The sequence below is a fragment of the Canis lupus genome, chromosome 34 (assembly GCF_011100685.1).
Source record: "Canis lupus familiaris isolate Mischka breed German Shepherd chromosome 34, alternate assembly UU_Cfam_GSD_1.0, whole genome shotgun sequence".
Classification (NCBI taxonomy): Eukaryota; Metazoa; Chordata; class Mammalia; order Carnivora; family Canidae; genus Canis; species Canis lupus.
Window position 1 is genome coordinate 4591804 of NC_049255.1, and position 23655 is coordinate 4615458.

Here is a 23655-nt window from a genome sequence, read left to right on the forward strand (position 1 = left end):
TTATGGGGGCCACCGCAGGCTGCAGGATGGAGACTGATCCTTGATCGTGGTCTCACTGGGGGTCCTGAGACCCTTCCCACCAAGGTGGATCCTGGTATACTTTGAGGGGTCTGGAGGAAAATCCTGCATCATGGGCTGTTTCATGTTTATTTTCTGCCTCTTACCTTCTTTCAACATCTCTGTTTGTTTTCCATGAAGAAATCCCCAGCGAGGAGGGCCTGAGGTCTGCTTTCGTCTTGATCCTCAGCCAGCTTCAAATATTCAACAATATTCTAGACCACTCTTCCCTACATGTTTTGGTTTCACATATAAGCTGATTTGGAATTCAAAGTAAGCATTTGTGAACATTTATTTAACATTGTTTTGGGTTAAAAATATTAAACACCTACATAGTCAAGATTATCTACATTGTTGAAGGTTTTCACTGACAGAATTTAAATATTCCATTATGTTGCTTCTCTGGATGGATGATAATTATTTACTCCAAAAAAATACATAAGATCTTTGGCTTTTGTGCTGCATTCCTGCATAAAGCTTAACTATTTTATTTGGAAATGCAGAAGAATAAATCTGAAAGGCTAAGTAGCATTCTGGCTATGAACAGTTCAGCCCTCTGTGATCACAGAACCCCAGACAACAAGAAATGCATTCAGAGAAAATATTAATAGAATGAAAAGAAAACATATTTCTCATCGCCTTAGGCCGCCTCTACGTGCATTTAACACACTGATGCTTCTGTCTTAGGGTGACCTAGTCTGTGTCCTTGTGGGACATGAAAACACAGTTTTAATGATACGCTCTAAATTTATTTCAGAGGTACTGATGTGATAATTTGCTATTGAATTAGGTGCTGGATCGTTTATTCTTGTATTAGGTCTTCCATTATTTTCATCTGTTTGTTTTGCTGTGATGTTTCCACTCTCGCCATGAAGGATCTCTTCATTGCTTTCCACGCCGCTAGCATCCATCAACAGGAGGGTTGTTTCCTGCATTTGGAAGCACCTCGCACATGGGAGGGGGTGCTACAGATCCACAGTGTGGGTGAGATATTTCTGTGCAGACAGAGAAGGAGCAACTGAAATACTCATCTGGAATGGGCTTTTTTTTTTTTTTTTTTTTTTGACAGATCACTGACTACTTCCATTGTAAGTATTTAGATTTGGCTACAGAGTATTCATACCTACTTTGTGCTAGAGTTGTATTCGGCACTTAAAATATGTCATTTTAATTGAATTATTCCACGTAATCTCATCCCAACCCAGGAGACGTCTATTCTCGCTTGAGATTCAGGAAAGAGCGATGAACTTGTCTCTGTCGATGCAGGAATATGTAATGGTCTCAGATCCAGGTTCAGTGTTGTTCAAAGCCTCACGATGGGCACTCCATTTGTGTTTTGTTTAAATAATTGAATACCATTTTTATTATTATAAAAGCTACATTATGCTCATTGTAGACAAATTTTAATGGTATAAGAGTAAAATTAAAGTTGTATTTCTGCCACCCAGAGACAACCACTGCTAACTCATTTATGTATTGACTCAGGCTTGTTCTAGGGGTGTGTTTTTGTGTGTATTGGGTGAGTGTGTGTGTGTGTGTGTGTGTGTTATTTTAACGTGTTTGGGTTTGTACTGTAAACAAATTTTATATTCTACTTTTTAATCACTTGAATCTGTATTGTGAGCATGTTTTCATGTTGTTAAATTTTTTCTAAAGCATGGCTTCTATAAGTAACTTCATGGCTATGTCATGATTTCTTAACATTCCCCTTGCTGATGATTGTTCAGGTGGTTGCCCGTTTATTTTTTGATTTTAAGAAGCTCCCATAAGCATATCTACCCATAAATCTTGGTCGAAATCTCTGGTTCCTTCTCTAGGTATGGTTTCTAAAACTCGGATTCCTGGATTCTATGCCATGTGGTCTTGTTTGAGACATCTAGAAAAAATGTTTATCATACACGATACTTCTCTGAGTTTGGACAGAGAGGCTGTGAATGACCTGGTGTTTTCTCATCTTCCTGGAGGTGGACAATGTTTGCATGTACGTTTACACATGTAAGGGACATACATGTTATGAACAGGCTAATTCTTCTCAGATTTCCCTCTTAGCAGAAATTTTTTCTAGACTGAAGTCATAAGCTGACTGTGAGTCTTCGTTTTGTTGGAAATGCAAGTTTTGCCTCAATAGATGGTCTTTGCAGGTATTTTCATAAGATGTTGGGAAGAGCTCAAAAACTCTAGCCAGAAATTATTTTAATCTTAAAAACCCCAATCCTACCAGGGCACTTTAATCTGAAAGATACTTTCAAAGGTGATCTTTGAAGTTTCCATAGAACTAAGCATTTTCCTAAAAAGCAAACATGTGACAAATATGAGAAGTAAGTCCTAGAAGGGTACAGAAAAGTGACTGGCACACTGACACACTTCTGTGAAGATTTCAGACACATAAGTGATATATAATCCTTCTGGAATTAGGGGAAAATACGATGAACTTTTCAAAACCTTTGTCTCCTGTACATTCTCTATCATCCCCGTTTTCCCCAGGCCCTTTGTTATCCTTCCTGTCTGACTGGTTAAACACATAACCTTTTAATTTCTTTTTAAATAAATCCCTATGGACCTCTAGGAAGGATAAAGGCTAGGAGGTCATTTCAATTTTCTCTTCAATCTTTGTGCCTTCTCTTTTATCCTCCCTAAATTGTAAAGTAATTAGATTCTTGCATTGTTTTGCTTTTTGAACTTCTACAAACATTCACTTTTATTTTCCATATTGTTTTACTAGCTACACAATGCCTCTCTAGATTGGTTAGGAGTGCACAGCAATTCATTTGAAAATGGCCTGTTTTATGTTTATTTCCTCCTCCTCTTTTCCTTGCAGAGTCTAATGCCCCATCACTGTGGTTTTCATGGCTTTAATTCTTTGTGGTATGCTGGGGTTCACAGCACTTTGCTCTTCCCCATGCTTTCCTTTGTTCTGGTGCTTGCCTTTGCTTCCCACTCTGCCCCTTGGCAGAGCAGGTTTTCAGCTGTTGTTGCACATCTGGTCCATTTATAGACAATAACTTCCGACTGTTTGTTTCCTTTTCTAGGTTTTCGTTGGGATTCATGGAGTCATAGAGTGAATGCTGGGGTTGCTGTTTTCCCTCATACATAATATTTCTCACACCACTTTTTGTGACTTTCTTGATTCTACTTCTTCAATTTAAGTTTAAATCTACAAAATGAATCCTCCAAAGGGTAAGCTTAAGCAAGATTTTGATATGGGCATTACTTAGGGAGAGGGGCAATTTATACTTGCTCCTCAGTGGCTTCCTTCTGTTTTTACAAGTTCGTATACTTTTTTCTGTGATTTGGCTATGTATGAAGAAGGTTCCTGGAATATTATCTTTTGTTATCCTGGTGTGCATTTCTACAAGAGTATTCCATTGAGAAAAGGCAATAGGACATATTTTTTTCTTTCTTTTTGATAGGAATTCCCCGAAGAGAATTCTTTTCTGTTTCCAATTCAGACAAAGCCTCTCATCCCTGAGGAAATATTTCCTGTGCAAGGTTAGAGACAAGGAACTCTCACAAATTGCAATTCATTCTCCATTACCAGAAGGGTGTTTTTTGAAAGACATCCTCTCCCCTAGTGGTGTGAAGTTTGTCACCCTTTCTTTTCTGGATTCCAACAAGTAGGTGTCAAGCCTAGATTTGTTAGCAGCTTTTGTGCTATGTTTTAAAAATGAGGAATGAAAGGAAAAGATTCAGATCACTGCAAACTTTCACACAGAAACCCATTTTGGAAAAATGAAAGTTTTCAGGACAACTCATCAGTTCTATGCTGTGATGTACTCAGACACTCACCCACGTAGTAACACAAATGGTGTCTTTGTTCTGGTTGGGAAGGGCTGCATCACCAGCAATATAGTTTAGTTTGAAATGCTGTGAAATCTAATATTTTTCCCTTGGGAAGCTGGTGATATGAACCAGGTTTTAGTGATATTAATAACCCAAATTTGGGATCCTTTGACTCTCCCGAGAGATATAAAAGGTACGATATCATGTTTTGTGCATTTATATGCAGAAATTCTTTGAATAGATCTTTTATTTCTTAGGGTTATTTTATTTGAGAAGCTGTGTAGGTAGGTGTGAGAACAGTGAACAGAATGTTGGATAGGCTGAAGACCCACCTCTGGCAGGATCAGCATGCTCAGTTAAGTGTGGAAGGAATTAAGACAGGATATTCTTCTATTGTTGTCAAAGTGGGGCTGGTGAAAGGGTTTCCACATTCTTATAATGGAAGAGGAGGATGTGGTGCTCTGCTGTACACTTTTCACTTTTCAAAGGCTCTGTGCATCCAGGAAGATGATGGCGGGTGGTGCGAGGCTCATGGGAATGCACATGAACCAGCCCAAAGGTAGTGTCACTTAAAGTCATCCAGGTTCCCCTTGCTCAGTCTCTCCAGAGGAGTACATGGGACTAGCCTCGGGATTTGGAAATGTTGTCAGATCTCAGGGTTCTGGAAGATGGTTCAGTGGAGCTCCACAAAAAGCTGGGTAAAGTGGCCTTCACAAGCAAACACTGTCTGGAGCCAGAGCAAGGTGTAGTCTGAACAATTATGCCCAGTTTTACTGCAGCAATTACTAGCTGTTCAGTAACAGGGTAGTAATTACTATTGCAACCCTTGCAACTCTTATATTTGATGACACACACACCGTCAGGGAGTGAGCACAGAGAATCACAGCCCCCTGGATAACAGATAAAAGGCTATATAAAAATATTTCAAAGGGCAGAAGGAGTTTAGGGAAAATGACAAATAATTCTTCTTTAAAGTGAATACATAGCGCTGTTTTCTGGCTGTCACCATGGTGGGTGCAGAAGAGAAGAAAAAGAAGTTTCCTGCTGTGCCAGAAACCTCTAAGAAAAAGCGAAGGAATTTTGCAGAGTTGAAGATCAAGAAGCTGAGAAAGAAGTTGGCCCAAAAGATGCTTCGAAAGGCAAGGAGGAAGCTAATCTATGAAAAAGCTTAGTGTTACCAAAAGGAATATAGGCAGGTGTACAGAACTGAGATTCGAATGGCGAGGGTGGCAAGAAGAGCTGGCGACTTCTCCATACCTGTGGGATCCTAATTGGTATTTGTTATCAGGATCAGAGGTATCAATGGTGTGAGACCAAAGGCTTGAAGAGTTTGGGAGTTTCTTTGCCTTTGCCAGATCTTTAATGACACCTTTGATAAGCTCAACAAGACTTCAATTAACATGCTAAGGATTGTGGAACCATAAATAGCATGAGGGGACCCAAGCCCGAAGTGAATGAATTGATCTACAAGTGTGGTTGTGGCAAAATCAGTAAGAAGCCGATTGCTCTGACAGATAACACATTGATTGCACGATCTTTTAGTAAACAGGGCATCATATGCATGGAGGATCTGATACATGAGATCTGTACTGTTGGAAAATGTTTCAGAGCCTCAACTTTTTGTGGCCCTTCAAATTATCTTCTCCATGAGGGGGAACGAAGTAAAAGACCACCCGTTTTATAGAAGGTGAAGATGCTGGCAGTAAGGAAGACTACATCAATCAGGCTTATTAGAAGGGTGAATTAAGGTATATACCACAATTATTTTTGTAATCTGGTGCATGACTACTTTCAAACTGAAAAAAAAAAATAAAGTGAATACATAGGAAAGAAGAAAAGTATCAAAATTATTTTGCAAAGGTATTAAGGTAATATAATTAATTATATTAATTTCCTCTACCCTAAAATTTTAAAGTGACATAGAGATTTAAGTCTTCCATTTGTATAAAGGAAGGATAAGTTCCTATTTTCCTGGATCAAACTGTGAAGGTTTTTTTTGTTTTTTTTTTTTTTCCTGATACAAAAGTATAACCATCAAGACCATCATTTTTAGTTAGGATATTTTCCCATTGAATCTTACTCTTAGATGACATCCTTCCTCTCATCCAATTCCAAAAAAAAATCTGAAGTGAGGAGTATAAAAAGAAAGAGCATATGTTGCACTATTTCTTTCAGAGGATTATTAATTTGTCAGGGTATTTTCTCCTCAATTTGGCCACAGCCTTCTCAGAGTGGCATGCCCATTTGTTTGGATTAACATTTTTCCACAATGAAAGAGAAACTATTAAAGAGAAAGAAATTTGCCTTTTGTGTATTAATTTTCTATCCTATTAGTTTGTTATGTTCTCTTATTAGTTCCAGGAGTTATTTCATGCATTCTTTGGCATTGTCTATATAGACAATCATACTATCTGTGAATAAAGACCATTTTATTTCTTCCTTTTCAATACATATAACCTTTATTTTTTTTTTCTTGTCTTATTACACTATTAGGATTTCTAGTATAGTGTTGAACAGGAATGGTGAGAAAGAACATTTTACCTTTTTACTATTTTTAAAGGAAAAGTATCCAATCTCTCACCATTAAGTATGATGTCAGCTACTGGTTTGTTGTTGTTGTTGTTGTTTTGGAAATGTTATAAAATAAAATTGAGGAAGTTCCTCTTTCTTTTCAGTGTGCTGAGGTTTTTTTTTTTTTTTTTAATCATGACTGGATGTTGAATTTTATTACATGCTTTTTCTGTATCAACTGACATGATTTTTCTTCTTTAACCTGTTGATGTGGTGGATTACAATGATTGCTTTTTATTTTTTTAAAGATTTTATTTCTTTATTCATGAGAGACACATTTATTCATGAGAGAGAGAGAGGCAGAGACACAGGCAGAGGGAGAAGCAAGCTCCATGCAGGGAGCCTGCTGTGGGACTTGATCCTGGGACTCCAAGATCATGCCCTGGGCCAAAGGCAGATGCTCAACTGATGAGCGACCCAGGCATCCCCACAATGATTGCTTTTTAAATGTTGAAAAAGTGTTGCATATCTGAAGTATTTTCACCTGGCTGTAGAGTGTAATTCTCTTTACACAATTTTGGATTTTATTTGCTAACATTTTGTTGAGGATTTTTAAATCCGTGCTCATGAGAGATATTGGTCTGCAGTGTTCTTTTCTTGGAACGTCTTTGCCTTGCCTGTTTTGGCTATTATGATAATGCTGACCTCACAGCATGAGTTAGGAAGTGTTCTCTCTACTTCTATCTTCTGGAGGAGTTTTTAGAGAATTAGTATTATTTCTTCTGTAAGTGCTTGGTATAATTCACCAGTGAACCAATCTGGGTCCAGTGCTTTCTGTTTGGAGAGGTTATTAATTATTAATTTAACTTTTAAGAACAAATATATGCTTACCCAAACTACTTCTCATATAAGTTTTGATAGTTTGTGTTTTTTAAGGAATTTCTCCATTTCATCTAAGTTATTAAAATTGTGGGCATACAGTTATTCATAGTATTATTTTATTCACCTTTTAATGTCCATGGGATCAGGAGTGATGGTCCCTCTTTCATTTCTGATATAGATAATTTCTGTCTTCTCTTTGTTTGTGTTGGTTAGTGTGGCACAGGACTTATCACATTTATTGGTATTTTTAGAGAAACAGAATTTGTTTTTATTGATTGTCTTTAAACCATTTATAAGAAAGAAGGAAGTAAAAAGGCAATGTGGATGAGCATAGTGAATTGCACATTTATTCACAACTATTCTTTAGTGAGGCTGAGTGTATGGCTCAAATCATATGCCAGATATAATGAGCCATGTATCATAGAAAACTACCACTTTTGTTTATTTTTTATTTTTAAAATTATCTATCTATCTATCTATCTATCTATCTATCTATCTATCTGAGAGTTATCAGCATAGAGGGTAAAGGGAAAAAGTGAATCATAAGCAGGCTCCATGCTCAGTGTGGAGCCTGACACGGGCTCCATCTCATGACCCTGAGATCATGACCTGAGCCAAAATCAAGAGTCAGACACTTAACCAAGGGAGCCACCCAAGTGCCTCTGAGAACTACCATTTTTAAAATAGTGACAAACTTATTTCTTCTCAACATTATTTCAGACATGATTCAATGTAGACGACCTGGGATCCCTGGGTGGCGCAGCGGTTTGGCGCCTGCCTTTGGCCCAGGGCGCGATCCTGGAGACCCGGGATCGAATCCCATGTCGGGCTCCCGGTGCATGGAGCCTGCTTCTCCCTCTGCCTGTGTCTCTGCCTCATTCTCTCTCTCTCTGTGACTATCACAAATAAATAAAAATTAAAAAAAAAATGTAGACGACCTTTGCTTTGAAGGCAGTGAATAGTGTACCATTTACCAGAACAATTCCATAACTATTCTTTGATCATAACTGTTTTCTTCTCAGGAAAAAGTCAATACACTAAAGATTTTCCAACTTTAGTTTGTATAAGAATAATGTGGAGATTATTTAAAATGCAGATTCCTGGATCCCACCCAAATTCTGTTTGCTGTGTCTGTGGAAGGGACCAGAAATTTATTAATTGCATGGGCACCCAGGCATATACAACAGTTGCCTGATGACCTTTCATTAACAACATTCCCATTGACCTTGGAGCCAGAAAGGCCCTCAGAGGCCGTCTATGATGACTTTCATTTTATGAATGAGATACTAGACCTCTGGAGTTGGCCATGTAGAGTTTGTCAGTGTCAGTGTTGGAAACTGAGCCCCCGATTTCAGCCTCCCAGTACAGTGATGTATATCACTGCAGAACACTGGTGATGCTGGTTCAGCTTGATCATCCAACTTATTTAGTCAAACTTTGAATGTATTTTGATGATTAAAAAATCAAATTTTACATAATGAATGTTTTTAATTACTGCCAAAATTGCAAAGAACATGTGATAGATATGATGTTTCACACTAGGATAAGGGAATGGGTCACCAGTGCCTGCTCTAACATCTTCATTCCCAGTAGCTACAATTAAACGAATCTGTGCAAAATTTTGTGGCTTACCAATCTGGCTGAACATTCTAAGCATTGATGCTTAACTATCAGAGTTCCCTCATTAATTGAGGAGAAAAACAAAATCTTTCACACCTGTTTATATTTCATGAGAGTCATGATTTGACCATTTGTATTATTATTTACTAACTTGAAGACACCACTTAGACATGAAGATTTACCTGACAAACTATTGATGGAGAGGTACATGTCATGGACTGTTCAAGCCTGTATGAGTTTTTCCATAGTTTCTCATCTGAGTTCAAAGTGACTTTAACATTGTGGATGCTCTATTTTATTTTATTCTTTTCCCCTGATTGAGTGTTTTTTGTTTCTGGTTCACACAGGTGGTCCACATGGGTGCTAACTTACTCTCCAAAGGAGACAGCAGTGATTGGAAATTTGGATCTATCATCTAGGATTTGTTGATTTCTACAGGTGGAGGATAGTGATCTATTTTCTGTTGGGTGACAGACAATACGGAATTTTGTTTATTCACCTCTTGTGTTTGTCTATTCTGAGCTCTAATCAATTAAGACTTTCTGGAAAGGAGAACAACTCTTTGAGATCGAGGCCATAGAGTTTTGTTGTGTGTGTGTTTACTTAAGACTTGAGGCTGCTATTGTGGAACTGAAGCTACATATCCTCTATGTTTCTTCATGTCCATGTGTCTGAGAAGTAATTGAGAAAGGCTTCTTTTTGTCATGTTAGTCGGATTTTTATCCATCTCCAGAGGATATTAACAAATTAGGTTGTCATGTATCTTAAAGCAAAAGAGATCTCTTCTGATCATTTATTGAAATAAACACATACTTACATAAATAAAATATTTCTGAATCTTCCCCAAATGTAATGAAATTGAATTTCTAATAATTTAAGAAAGTTATAGTTAAAATGATTATTCTGCTGGATCAGAAACATTTTAAGAACTCAAGTTTACATAATTAAGATAAATCTTTGGTGAATTGGACTGGTTCAATCATTATGGTTTTCAAAAATAAATCTATGTTTGGTCTGATTTGTCAGTATTAAGCTTATATAAGCACATTTGTTATTTTACTTGGTTATTTTCTCATTCATGAGGAAAATAGTCAGTCTGAACTTCCTAAAATTATGGAGGTTTCAGGATCAAATACTCTAATAATACTCCTAACACATTGTTAAAGATTACAAAAAGTAATTTGTGCTCAACTAAATTGAGTCATTATTCTAACAAACTTTTTATATCAATAATAATTATGTTTCGTAGTGTGTCAGGTCTTCAGTAATTTAAAGCTTTAAACTGATATTAAATTGAGCTAATTAATACCTTGGGTATTACTTTGATATTTTCTTGGACACTTTAATATTTTCTATGTAATATGGAATCCTGAAATATTAATATCTAAGCATAATTTTAAGCTTCATGTGTTATCTTTGGGTCATGTTACTGAACAAGTTCACTTTTACCACTTTAAGAAGATATAAAAGAGATGGGTGTCGGTGTAGGATGTGTGTTGAACATATTTACAAGTTGTTATTCTGCTTAAACACTGCAAAATGACAGACAGTTCTCAATCATATACCCTCTAATTTTCTCTGTGAAATAGGAAATTTTCACATTGATACATTATAATTAATATACATGGTTGAGACTATACTACAAGCAATAATGACATTGAAATGCAAATGGATATGTGGTTTTGTTTTATAAGAAAAAGGAATAATTTTGTTCTACTATAAGAGTCTGTTTGTTCTAGAATATGAAAGAACTTCGTGCAAGACAAGACCTGGGCAATAAATTCTATTTGCCTTGATTTAAAACAGCTGAATCTAAAAAGAAGTCTTAAAATAAGTTAAAATTTTAGCTATGTTTGCTCATTCTTTGATGGGTTTGTTTCACTGGTTTGCTGATTAATACAATCATTTACAAGATAAAAGAATATTCTTTACTTTCTGTAAAATCTGTCTACATAGCAGAGAACTTGGGCCTCCCAGAACAATTTTCTGTGCTTTATGTTGACTTTATTATGTCCTTGATTGTTTAAAAGAAAAATCCAAAGAACAAAGTTCTCTCACTTGTGAAAGAGCTAAGGTTCTTTATGAGTGTGTTACCTTTTATGTGTATTTCAAAATATTTTGTTGTCACTTTGATTAAATAGGTCACCATGCAGTTGGTTCTCAGGCACCTGTGATCCAACCAAAATCAAGTGCCGTAGCTCTCCTCTGACCACTCTTTTGACTTTTCTTTACTAAGACTGGTTCCTAGATTTAGAAAAAAAAATAAAAGAAAAATTTCAGGGTATCTTTTACACCTAAAACTATCATTGAGATTTCCCAAAGGCCCAAAGCAATCACAAAGATTTAGTTTTTACCATATAAAAAGAGAAATACTAGAAACAATTAAGTTTGTTTAATGTGCTAGGTATCTCTTAAATTAGTGCAATGCTACTGCAAGAGCTACAGGGGAAAAGTCATCAAATTAGAAGAGATGTTTAGCCTTTACTTGCATTTGTTCAGATGCAGTGTTACTAATATAAATATTTCAGAAAGTATATGCTTTATGAGAAGACTCTGGGGTTGGTTTTACTCTCAGGGGACACATTGATCAAACCCTTATGAACTAATTATGCATCATACTCTGATAGGAAGTTTATCCTGCTGCATTCTGGTATTATTGATGACAGTAATAAATTAACTACAATCATTAAGTATTTGTCATCTGCAGATAATTTTTGTTTTTTTCCAGTGCTTGCCTGAAGACCTTCTCATAAGTCTCATTAGTCTTAGATCCTCGTAGAACTATAGCAGGTACTTTGAACTATTGATGCTTCTAAGTAGAGATACTTGGCACAGTATGTCTATTTCTGAACAGACATCACTTAGATACTGTCAAGCTGTACCACCAGATTGAGACAAGTTCACCTGGTTTCTCCCTCATCTGAAAGTAAATGGCTTCCTGAAAGCAGGCTAGTGACCCATGATCTAGCAGAACAAAAGAACAACGGAACCAATGACAAAAATTTTGTTGTGATTAGTTGCTTGGAATTTTTTGATGTTTTGTTAATGCTCTATTTTTGTATGTATATATTAAGAAGCACTTTTTCTGAATCATTCCTAAAGACATTTAGTTAAGTAGACTCTTCTTATGTAAAGGGAAGTGAAACATTTTTATTTATTTATTTATTTATTTATTTATTTATTTATTTATTTATTTATTTTTGTGAAACATTTTTAAATGATATCTGATTCCCACTGATCCCCCCAAATTCACCAACTCCTATCAAGTGCCTTTACTTCTTTTTTTTATTTTAAAGATTTTGTTTATTTATTCATGAGAAACACTGAGAAAGAGTCAGAGACACAGGTAGAGGGAGAAGCAGGCTCCCTATAGGGATCCCAATGCGGGACTTGATCCCAGGACCCTGGGATCACGACCTGAGCTGAAGGCAGATGCTCAACCAATGAGCCACCCAGGCACCCAAGTGCCTTTATTTCTCATGGCGAAATAATTAATTAGCTAGGTTTCGCATAAATCTATCCACTGTTTGACCAGAATATGACTGAATTGTGCAACCGAAGCCATTGAAGGAGTGTAATGTCTGAAAAGAATTCTTGCTTAATCAGGAATAATGACCAAATTTAAAGAAAAAAAAAAAAGGGTATCTTTCAGGGTTTACTTGGCTTAGGGTCCAGACCTACAGATGGTAAGGAAGGTCACTTCCAGGCAGGCCAAGAACCCTAGCAAGTTTGAAGGACTGTGAAGGGCGGAAGTCACCCAAATTTGCAGGTGCGGTAAGTGATAGTTGGTGGACAGTGTTTTGGATCTGGTTTCGTAGCTTCAGGATAGCAAATGGCACAGGCTTTAAAAGATAAAATTCCATCTCCTTATGAAAACTTCCACACAAGATTTAATTCTGTGGCCTTGGTAGTAACTCAGAATGGCATGGTTCTCAATTTACAAAGCAAATATATGGCTAATTAGCATTCCTGCAACAGCCATGGAAATAAGCAGGCCAAACCCAATGAGACCAGCATTTTTGTGATCAAGCGTAATTCTAGGAGACGGTGTTTATGATCTCCTGGGCAAGCTTATTGGGAAAATTTTTGAAAGCCTTTCAAATGGGCAGCAGATTACAGATTGCCATTTTAACAGTATTATGGAAATTGTCTAGCAGATCTTCCAGGGTTATCTCATTCTATAGGGGGCTGTGCTTTTGATTGTCTTTGACTAGACTATACTACAGCTCTGTAAATCATATAAAACTCGTAGAAATGCAAATTAATTTTGTCTGGTGGTGAGACAATTGATTTCTACCCTGCAAAAAGAAATGATCCAAGCATCATTAGAAAGATTACATTTTGTGCCTCGTTTTGCATCTATCAGAAATTCATTTCAGTATTTTTGATGTTTTAGATCTGTTTATCGCATTCTTCTTTGAGTCAGTTCAATATGTCCATTTAATATTTGCACAACAGTTATTACTTTGTGAATTTTAAAGTGATCCTTTTGAAAAATCATCTTTAACCCTTTCTAAGTAAACAAGGGCCTCCAGTTAATGGTCTGGTTGTACAGAGAACCAGAGGCCAGGCTGGAGCATTCTGATGTCCTAAATCATAATCTGGTGATTTTGTCTGGTTCACACTGCTCATCCAGTGCCAACGAGCTCACTGAATTTGCATGTTAGTCCATTCTTCAAGCACTCTTCCAATAATTCTGCTTTTGAGGCATGTAGGATTGGGGTAAGAACTCATAAACTTTGGAATTAACCCCCCTGACCAATCCAATGGCTCATCAAAACAACTTTAAAATGTAAGGTGGAAATTATAGGAAGATAATGGACAAGATTTTATAGATGATATTTTAGCTAAGAACACCCAAGTGGGAGTTCTGTGTTCAATAAAAAAAAAAAAAAAAAAAAAAATGTGTGTTAAGTGAGAGGCTTGAGCTGTGACACAAAGACCAATATTCACATGGGGGGTAGGAAAACAGAGAAGAGGAAAACCAGGTCAGAGAGAAGAGAGTGTAAAGGAAAAACAATTTTAGTCTCTAATGTATGTCCGTGGGTCCTGATCCTGTGTTTAAGTCACTTTATTTATTTATTTTTTTACTTTATTAAAATACTGAGTTTATTTCACACGTATATTTTTGTCTCCCCACCATTTCCATTTGTCTGACCACCACTACTACTATGTCCTATCATAACATTCCATACATAATTAAAACCAAGCAAAGGGTGGAGTTCCATCTTTAAAAACCAAACAGGCATTTTGGACAACACATTCTTGGCAATGGAACCTGGACAACATTTATCAGACAGGGTAGGGAAAGTGCTCACTCTGCATTATAAAAGGGACAGCCAGATATCAACTGTTACAGAAATGAAAGAAGACGGAAAATTTTAACAAACTGTTTAAACTATTTTCTTAAAGAGACTTCCTCCACTGCCAGAGATCTTGAATAGCCTCTTGGTCAGTCATCCGGAAGCAATTCTTCACATAATTGATGAACTTGGCTTCCACTTTGGGAAGAGAACCACCTTTTTCTATACTTGCTTGCATTTTTGCTTTAATGTCTTCTACAGAACTAGATCCTTTCGGTGTTTTAGGAGTCTTTTCCTGTTTTTTGAAAGATTCTTGACCTTTTGTTCTTGGTGTTGATGGTTTTGAGTCTTTTCCATTCAGGTTTGATTTTTGTGCATTTTTGGCTGGAGTATCTCGTATAGATTTCTTTACTGGAGCCTTTTCTTCAGCTTCCTCATCATCAAAATCATCATCATCATCATCTTCATCATCGTCGTGATCATCATCGTCGTCATCATCATCTTCATCAGCAGCAAGTTTTACTTTTTTCTGTGGAATCTTGCTACCACTTCCAGGGACAGAATGCTTACTAAGAAGTTTCACATCCTCTTCTTCTTCATCTTCTGACTCTGCATCTTCCTCTACAGCTACTAAGTGCTGTCCACTAATATGCACAGGACCAGAACCACACTTCAACCGTAAGACCACAGGTGGTGTTATTTCAAAGCCCCCAAGGGACACCTGGGTACAGACCTGTACAGTTGGCTGTACAGACATTTTCAAAGTTGCCAGTGTGACTTTAATTGGACTGCCTTCATAATTCATTGCCTCTGCTTCAACAATGTGCAATTCATCCTTTGCACCAGCTCCCAAACTGACCGTTCTTAAAGATAACTGGTGCTCATTTTCATCATTATCCACCTCAAAGTGGTAATCTTTGTCAGCCTTTAGTTCACAACCAAAAAGATAGTTCTGGGGCCGCAGGGGGCTCATGTCCATGTCCATCGAATCTTCCATGGGGCGGTGGCACGCACTTAGGTGGGAGAGAAGGCGGACGGAGATACACGACTACTGTTCCTCAGAACAGCCACGCAGGACGGAATCACAGCAGGGAATTAAGTCACTTTAAACTTTATCATATTTCCTTTGTTTGCTTGGGAAACTATCAGCCATAATAATCTGACATTTTAAACTTTCCCAGATTGAAATTGGGGGAAATGAAGGCTGTGTAAGATTGTCTACACTGTTCTGCCAAGTATTTAATGCACAATTAGTCAAGGACCCAATTAGACTGCAAAGCAAAACTGAACCTATGGTTAATTAAGGTAAGTGGACAGTGACACGGAGAGCTGGCAGTTTAGGTACCTCAGGACATTGAAGTTAGAAAATTTGGTCCATTAAGAGTTGCTCATAACCATTTTAAAGTTTGTTCTTTGGAGAAGAGTTTGTGCAGAACAATCGCTAGTTATTAAAATAGGTGTTTTAGAATCTTGGCTCAAATTTGAGTTGCTTAACTAAAATGTGTCCTCTACCTTCATGTGGACGAGATTATCATTAACCTCTTGTTCTATAGTCCCTGGGAATAAAATGGAAATGTGGGATGTGAAGCAAGTGAAGGACTCATTATTGAGTAAATAATCAGAAAGAAAAACCCAGAAAAGATCATTTATATCAGATGTTTCTATAACCTTCTAGAATGACATATTCAAAAATTAGGAAAAATCAGATGCAGATTCAGGCTTACACACCTCTATTGAGCACCAACTGTACACTGAGTCTCCATACTGAGGCAATTTCATTGTTTTATGAGAATATATTGTGTGTTCTCATCGGATGAATATATTGACCAGAAATGACCAAAGGATCATCAAATGTTGGATCTGAAAGAACCAGTGGAAACCATCTAGCCCACTTTGTAAGCTTTTCCTTGAGGGGAGAGGTATGGGATGTTTTGGTGTCTTATGAAGCCTATGATTTTTTTGTTTAAAAAAGAAATACATATGCAGACATATTCTAAAATTTGCAAAATTTTACCAGAACTCATAAAATATATCCACTGATCTCAGGTTAAAAAACCCTTGATCCAGTTGCCTCAGCTTACATGTAAGAAACCAAGCTCATTGTGGCCCAGGACTCCCTGCTAGTTCCTGGAGAGCATGGACTGGGATCCAGAGTCTAGCACAACTCTCACCATCCTGCGTGCCTTCGGCATTTATGGACTATTCAGTGTTGGGTGTTATGTTTACCTCTGTTAGATTGTTTTAACCAATCAGCAGATAAAATATTTTAAAGATAGCGTTGTATTTCTGCCCCTCTGTGACAGTTGTATAATAGCTAAGTGAAAGCTACTCTGTGGCATTTTGTATGTGAGGACACATCCAATCAATATTGCATAAGGCCTGTGACTTGCCCTGCTTATTCTTCTAAAGAGCTAATGGGCAATCTCCTCTAACCTGAGAGGAAACAGCTATCTCAATCTGATTGCCAATTGGGTGGTTAATTTGGTAATTTTGTATTTGATCACTGCTTTTGGAAGTGCTCCAACTGTCTGCAGTCACACCAAAAAGGAATTATGATGAGTTATGTGCTGTTTCTAATGATGAAAATGGCAAAGTGACCATTTTTTCTCTAAGTATCACGTAAATCATGTTACATCTATTGCCGGGCCTCTGTGATAGAGACTTCTGGTCTTCACCAATATTGGGTTCTTTTTTCTCCTGGGTTATTGAGAGGATTCAACTTCCCCATCCCATAGGAGTCAAGCAGGGCATGTCTGGTCCACGATTCCAAGTGAAAGTGATGAGGGTCATTTTCAGAACAGAATATTTAAAATCTGGGTAATGAGGCAGGGGGCACCTGGGTGGCTCAGTAGTTGAACAATTGCCTTCGACTCAAGTTGTGATCCTGGGGCCCTGGGATCGAGTCCCACATTGGGGTCCCCATAGGGAGCCTGCTTGTCCCTCTGCCTATGTCTCTGCCTCTCTCTCTGTGTCTCTCATGAATAAATAAGCAAAACCTTTAAAAAAAATCTAGGTAATGGGAAATAGTTTAATAAAGGATGGGCTGGATTTTAAGTTGGCAATGGTTTTTGCAAAGGTGTGGGCTGGGTTTTAAGAAAATAATAAGGGATGGTGGTACACACTGGGTTGGCGACATTGGGGAGTCATTACAGCATCTAGGCTTTAAGAGGCACTAGAAAAGGCAGTTACCAGAACACAGAGAGAGAGGGAAAAAGAGAGCAAGCTCTGGTGCTCAGAAGAGGGATGCAGCAGGCTCCTGTGACCCCAGGGAGAGTGAGTAGAGAGATAACACCTGAAGTCACTCAAGTTCTGTCCTTGGATATCCTGCTGGAGTTCCCCACTGGTCAAGTCCAATGAGGACAAGATCACACAGATCAGACTTCTGTAACTCAGAACAGGCTAGAGAGTACTGGTGAAGGGTTCTGGAAGGGCAAAAGGAAATGTCTAGCACAGAAACCCTTCGTGCTCTCTTCCCCTGGAGACTCAGATTCACAGCAGTTGGAGGGCTAAGCCCTCACGTGGAAGATGGAGGTCCTGAAGGATGGTTGGATCCACCAATGACTTTGCACAAGCAAGAAATACTCCTGGTGTGTTAAGCCAGTGAGATTTTGTTATTGTTTGCACTTGACTGATAAGACAACCTCTCTGCATTGGCACTTTGATGAGAAGGGCTTTGATGTTCTTCTTGTTAATGTGCAAAGACAAGAATGCCTTCAATGCCTGGGTGGAGGAGTTAAATGCATCTTCTTATTTCTCTGTGGATTTACTAGCTTTATTAGCCCACACAGGTATTTTGTTACTGGTCCCACATAACCTCAAGTCTCCAATGAGTCATGTGGTCAATATTCTTGTTCATTCCTTTTGGAACCTTTTAGTACCTGGAGATTTAATGTCTAAAAAATGCATATGCCATACATGGTCAATAATTCAAATTTTGTCCAGTGTCAGCCACAGCACTGTGCCACAGTCAATTTTTCAGAGTTATTGATCACCTTTTATCCACTTAACCCCTGTCCTTCTTTGGAGGCAGCCTTCAGGACTAGGGTGTACACTCCAGTGGGGATGACCATGCTGGGCCATTCTCCAACACTGACATCATATTTTACAAAAGCAACTCTTGTCATATTGATGAGATGGATGTGCCACAACTTAATAATGTGTGAGTTCTTTTTCCCTGTTCATTCTTTTTACTTTCTATCCCAGGCTTCCAGAAAAAATTCTATACCTGTTAGACCTGTTCCTGAACCATCCATGATGCAGATCTTTGAATCTGGAAAATGGATAGAGAGAAGCAAGTTTGAGAAGTAACGGAGAGAGAAAAGGATTTCATTCAAGAGCTTCAGTTTATCTTCATAATTGAAAGCTAAAGAGCAGGAAATGGGAGGAGGGTAAGGTAAGTGATCTCAAGCTGGATTATGGGGGACATTTTTAGGGTCTGATATTTGAGAAGCTCTGGAGAAGCTATGGGCATGAAAGATCTGTGGAGGAGTAGAGGGATACGAAAATTTTTTTCTGAGTATTGTAAATGAGTTCTTCCATAATGCTGAGCATCACATATGTTTGGAATCCACTTTGAAACTACATCAAACCATTGTATTATGGTTTTGAAAATTCGAATCTGTGCTGAAACGGTTATCACCTGAGAACTTTGGATTTGTTTTAAAAATTTGGTTTATGTGTTGGAACACCTCTTTTTGAAATTAAGCATTTAGATAACTTCATCATCTACTTAACAGAAGAACAAAAAGCCAGAAGATAGCAATGGCTTCAATTTTCCTCCATCAAACCTAAAAATTCACCTCTGACCACCTATATCCATCCTTTCCTCCCTCCCTCTTGTTACAGTGGAAGACAGATCTTATACCATCAGCCATAGCACATCCCTCCATCTCTGTTCTGGATTCATGCCATCTCCTTAAGGACCTTATGACACCTGTTGTCTCCTTGATGACATGAATTGTCAACTTTGTCCTCTCCACTGGCCCCTTCAGATCAATACTTTTTCTTCTTCAAAACAAATTTTCTTACAATTCCCTACCATTCCATTTCTTGCTGCTCTTTTTTAGTCCAGCTTCTTGAGAGAGGTGTCTCACTTGTTTTCCCTACTTCCTCACCTTATACTCACCCCTCCTTAACAAATTCTGGGATAATCTCCTTCCCCATTTTTCTACTAAAAATATTCTTATTCAGGTCCCTAATGGCATCAGCTTCATAAAATCCAATGCTCATGTTTCCACCTTGCTCCACCTCTTAGCATCATTTGGCACCTTGGATTACATCCACCATCTTGAAATCTTGTCTGTTAGCTATCATGACACTGAATTTTCCTGGTTTTCTTTTGCTCTGGCCATGGACTTAGTCTCCTATGTAGATTCCCCTGTTGTCCTGCCCCTTAAAATTAGTGTTCCTTGGAGTTCTTTCCTAAATTCCCAATCTATACACTTATCTTGGGTGTTATCATACACACTGACCTTTGTCTGCATTCACATATTGATGACTTCCAAATCTTTGTTGCTAACAAAATCTCTCCCTTGAGATGCAGACTAATATATCCAATTACTTATTATTATCTACAACAATCACTATCACCTCCCCATTACAAACACAACACGTCCAACAGGACTCAACTTGTATGACCAACCATAACATAGCTCATAGTCCACCTGAATATCCCATACTCTGCACTCATTGAATGGCCATCATCTACCTGGTTGACCAAAGCCACTGTGATTCCCATTGACTATTTTTTTTCCCTCCTCCAGTTGCCAACCCCTGTCAATATCACTTTCTAATCTTTCTTAGAATTTATCCACATTTATCCATGCCCTTGGTCATGATCCAAGGACAGGCCACTACCTCTCTCATCAGAGTTCCTACCTTGTCTGCCCACAACCTTTCTCAACCGAGTCAGTCTCTGTACTGTACCTGGAATGAGTTTCCACTAACACAAATATTATCATATCAGTTGCTTGGTGATGAAGTTTGCAACTTCTATTTCTGGCCTCATCTCTTAAACAGAAATCTATATTTTGAACTCTGAACAAGTGGATTTATCCTTTATCTAGTACAGTCACAGATTTCAAAGTTTCTCTGAAACTTCACCATGACATTGTACAAGTATTTAAAAGACATAATAATTGAGTCAAAAATGGAGAATTTAAACATGATAAGCACTGAATTTTGAGGTAGGGGTAAAATTGTGTTTAGGTTTTATTTTTGCCTAACATGTAACCTAACCCAGTCACAGGATCCAGGGTTTAGGACATGGGCATCTTTGGACATCATTATTCTGCCTCCCATAGCTATGAACAGTCAAACAAAACTTTCTTCCCCAATGGAGCTGTAATCTAGTGATACTATGTGAGATTCAGCTGCTTCTCCATGTACACCCGAGCTTATAATAATTGATCTCCTTGATTACAAAGGTATTTCCAGACCCACATTGGCAAGCTTCAGTGAATATACTATGATGTGTGTGTGTGTGTGTGTGTGTGTGTGTGTGTGTGTATCTGGTTTTCAGGGTTGTGATCCCACCCTGCTGAAAAGAACACCTAGGCTTTAGCCAATATTTTTCTAGTCCTATTTTATTTCTATAGGATCTAAAGAATATGACATTTAATTTAATAATTTTCCTTACTCATACGTAATGAGTACCTCTGGCCTCTGAGCCCTATTTTGGACACAGAGGAAAGAGTCTGCAGAAGTATGGAAATTGCAAAAGATGCAACAAATACAGACAAAAACAGTTTGATAGTTATATCTTATAGAATATAAAAAGTGTCCAAGTGTGTGCTTCCCAGAATCCAAGCTGAAGAAGTTCAAAAATGAGAGAGAGCAGTGTGGCTTGAGCTGTTTTGGGTCAGACAGGAAGAAGGAAGACCATCGTGGGTAGAGGAATTCAGGCAACTGGGATGGGGTTGCAGAGTGTTCTGGCCCAACATTTTCGGCAAAAGTATTCAAACTTGAGTGATCCCGAGTAGTAGGTGATAGCAAATTAGATGCATTTGGCTTTAAACTCTGTTATTTTAAAAAGACTTTCTTTCGAAATTATATTCCATTTAGGAGAATATAAAAATGAAATTGCATGTCCTAAGCATAAAAGACACTGGCAATTTCATGTATTTTAAAATCGATTACAAAGAGAATATTTTCCCCCTCTCCTCCTCCTATTCACCTGCCTTCTGTAACATCTACCCAGGATATCTTTCTAGATTTCTAAATTGACAGGGTTTCCTTAGTCCAGAGGAAAAATCTTGGGACCCTCTGGAGGCAATTGCCAATTCCATGTCATGTACAATTTGTGACACTGCATAGGTCACATGAAATATTCATATTTATGCAATTTTGTGTTGTATAATCCACACTCATTTATATTTCCATGACTTACTGGTAATGACACTAATTATGCAGTTGGCAGAGAGGCGTGAAGTGACAGTTATGATGATTTTGTCAACAGTGGGGTGTTTGACTGTAAACTGTTCCCGTCAAGAAACCCTCCACGTTAATTTGTTTTTTTCCTTATTGCCATTTGAAAAGTCTCAACAGAGACTGTGAAACTTAAAATCTCTTACTTCGTTAGCATCCAGAGTGAAAATCCAGGGAGAGAGAAGAGGGAAAAGAAGGGAGTTGCCTCTGGCTCTAATTAATGCTAAAGACGAACAACATAGTTGGTAAAGTTAATCTGGAACTTTTTGCAACTATAGTCTCTTTTGTGGATTGTCTGGTTGGAGAAAATGGAAGAGAAATGAGCTCAGGTGTTTTTCTGCATTACCTGTTGTCTTCACGCATCAGCGAATGCGGGCATCTCTTCTGAGTGGTCCCTGCCAGGATCCTGTTTTTGCTAATCCTATCGCCCAGGCAATGCCCACAGTTGAATTTGCCACTCTTCCTTCTGCCTCTCTGACTCTACCTCACTGACTTCTTCTTTTCAGGTCGAATCTAGACACGTATCTTTCCTTTATCTTTTGGGTTTTCTCCTCCCCTGCCATGTACAGCTTCAGGCAGGTGAAGTGTTTTAGGCACTTCTTGTGAATGACATCCGGTGAGAATCAGCCAAACCTCCCAAGACTGATGGAAGATTCCTTTTTAAGTCTTCTCAGCCCACAAGGTTATTAAAGTGGCACAGCAGGAATTTGAGTTAAAATAAAGTCATCTATGGGAAATAGAACAATGCAAGTATTTTTGTTTTTGTTGTTGCTGTTAATCAACACTAAATCTGTGGTAAATCTGTGTTGTTTTTCTTAGCTATAGAAGTGAGAAAAACTAGGAGCCTAGGGTCAAATTCAAAGTATTTGGCCCTTCTGAGATATCTGTCCCCAACCCTGAAAGCTTAGTGTTTTTTTCTGTATTAGCCTGTGACTGTATTTGCCAAATATTCCATTAGGAAGACTGAGGTTAGGTGTACGAGTATTTCCAGGAGAGTACAACTGTTTTGCGAAGGACTCACAGTCTGTATTTTGCATGATGCTTCAGGGGTAGGCATGCAGGTAGGAGTTTATCTCTATGGCACCTGGCTAAAATTTCGGGGTGGAGGGGTGATTCTCAGCCAGTGGGTGAGGTGGGTGAGTGCCCCCTTTCCATGCCTATTCATCCGAGATCATGTGTTAGCAAAACACTGAGAAATTAACAGGAAATCTTTTCTTTGAAATCTTGTTTGTGCAGCCATATGTTATGCGACCCAAGGGAGAAAGCCTCAATAATGATGTCATTTGCTCTGAAGACACATTGCACCTACAGACGGGAGCATATCTGAGGACCAGAGGAGCACCTGCAGCCTGAGAAGCTTTCTGGGGTTGATTGGCTCATTTCCTCCCTCCCCAGCTGCATTCGAGTCAGAAACTGGTTGGCCTATTTCACAGATGTGGGACTGAGACCCTGACAGGTATGGCATTCGCTGGGTAGCCTGGACCGGGTGAGGATAGATGACAGCACAGGTGTCCTGTCGGCCCTAGACGCCGCCAATCAACTCATAGTTCTGTTTTCCAATGTACACACAATAAAATCACTATTTTTTTCATGTGAATCTTCCTTTTGGTAATTTCCTAAGATCCCACAAATATCCTCATCTATGCATGTTATGTCAACATTCACCATTAATAACATTTTTCATTCTGGAAAAAGAATGGATGTATTGCTGTAGATCAGCAACTTAGAATGGCTCAAATCTGCTTGGCAACTTCCAGGCACTGTTTCACTGAGACACTTTGGAGGGTTGTGGGCTGAAAAATTCACTGGAGCAGGAGATGGAGGGTATGGGTCACATTGACCATATGTGGGCCTTTGGGGAGTCTCTTAATCATTTACTTGGATTTCAGTCTCTGATGAGTAAAACGAGGAGATTAAGGTAGACGGTCCCCAAGATTTTCTTCCGATTTTAAAGTTCTGTGAGTCCATGGATGTGGAAGGAATGTATGGTTGTCTTCTGGCCACCCTCTGGGACTCTGCATTAGCAGTGATTTGTGGTATTTTAGTGGAAGGAAAGATATAATGATCCTACACAAAT

At 38.3% G+C, this 23655-nt stretch overlaps 1 long non-coding RNA gene and 1 pseudogene across 1 annotated transcript; one reads left to right on the top strand and one right to left on the bottom strand.

Moving 5' to 3' along the window:
- Positions 1–1880: 1880 nt before the first annotated feature.
- On the top strand, positions 1881–23378 carry LOC111093882. The gene is made up of 4 exons (XR_005383671.1): positions 1881–2038; positions 3087–3234; positions 18357–18546; positions 22815–23378. It is a non-coding gene; the product is annotated as an uncharacterized LOC111093882 (long non-coding RNA).
- On the bottom strand, positions 14057–15236 carry LOC606906 (nucleophosmin (nucleolar phosphoprotein B23, numatrin) pseudogene; annotated as a pseudogene).
- Positions 23379–23655: the final 277 nt, after the last annotated feature.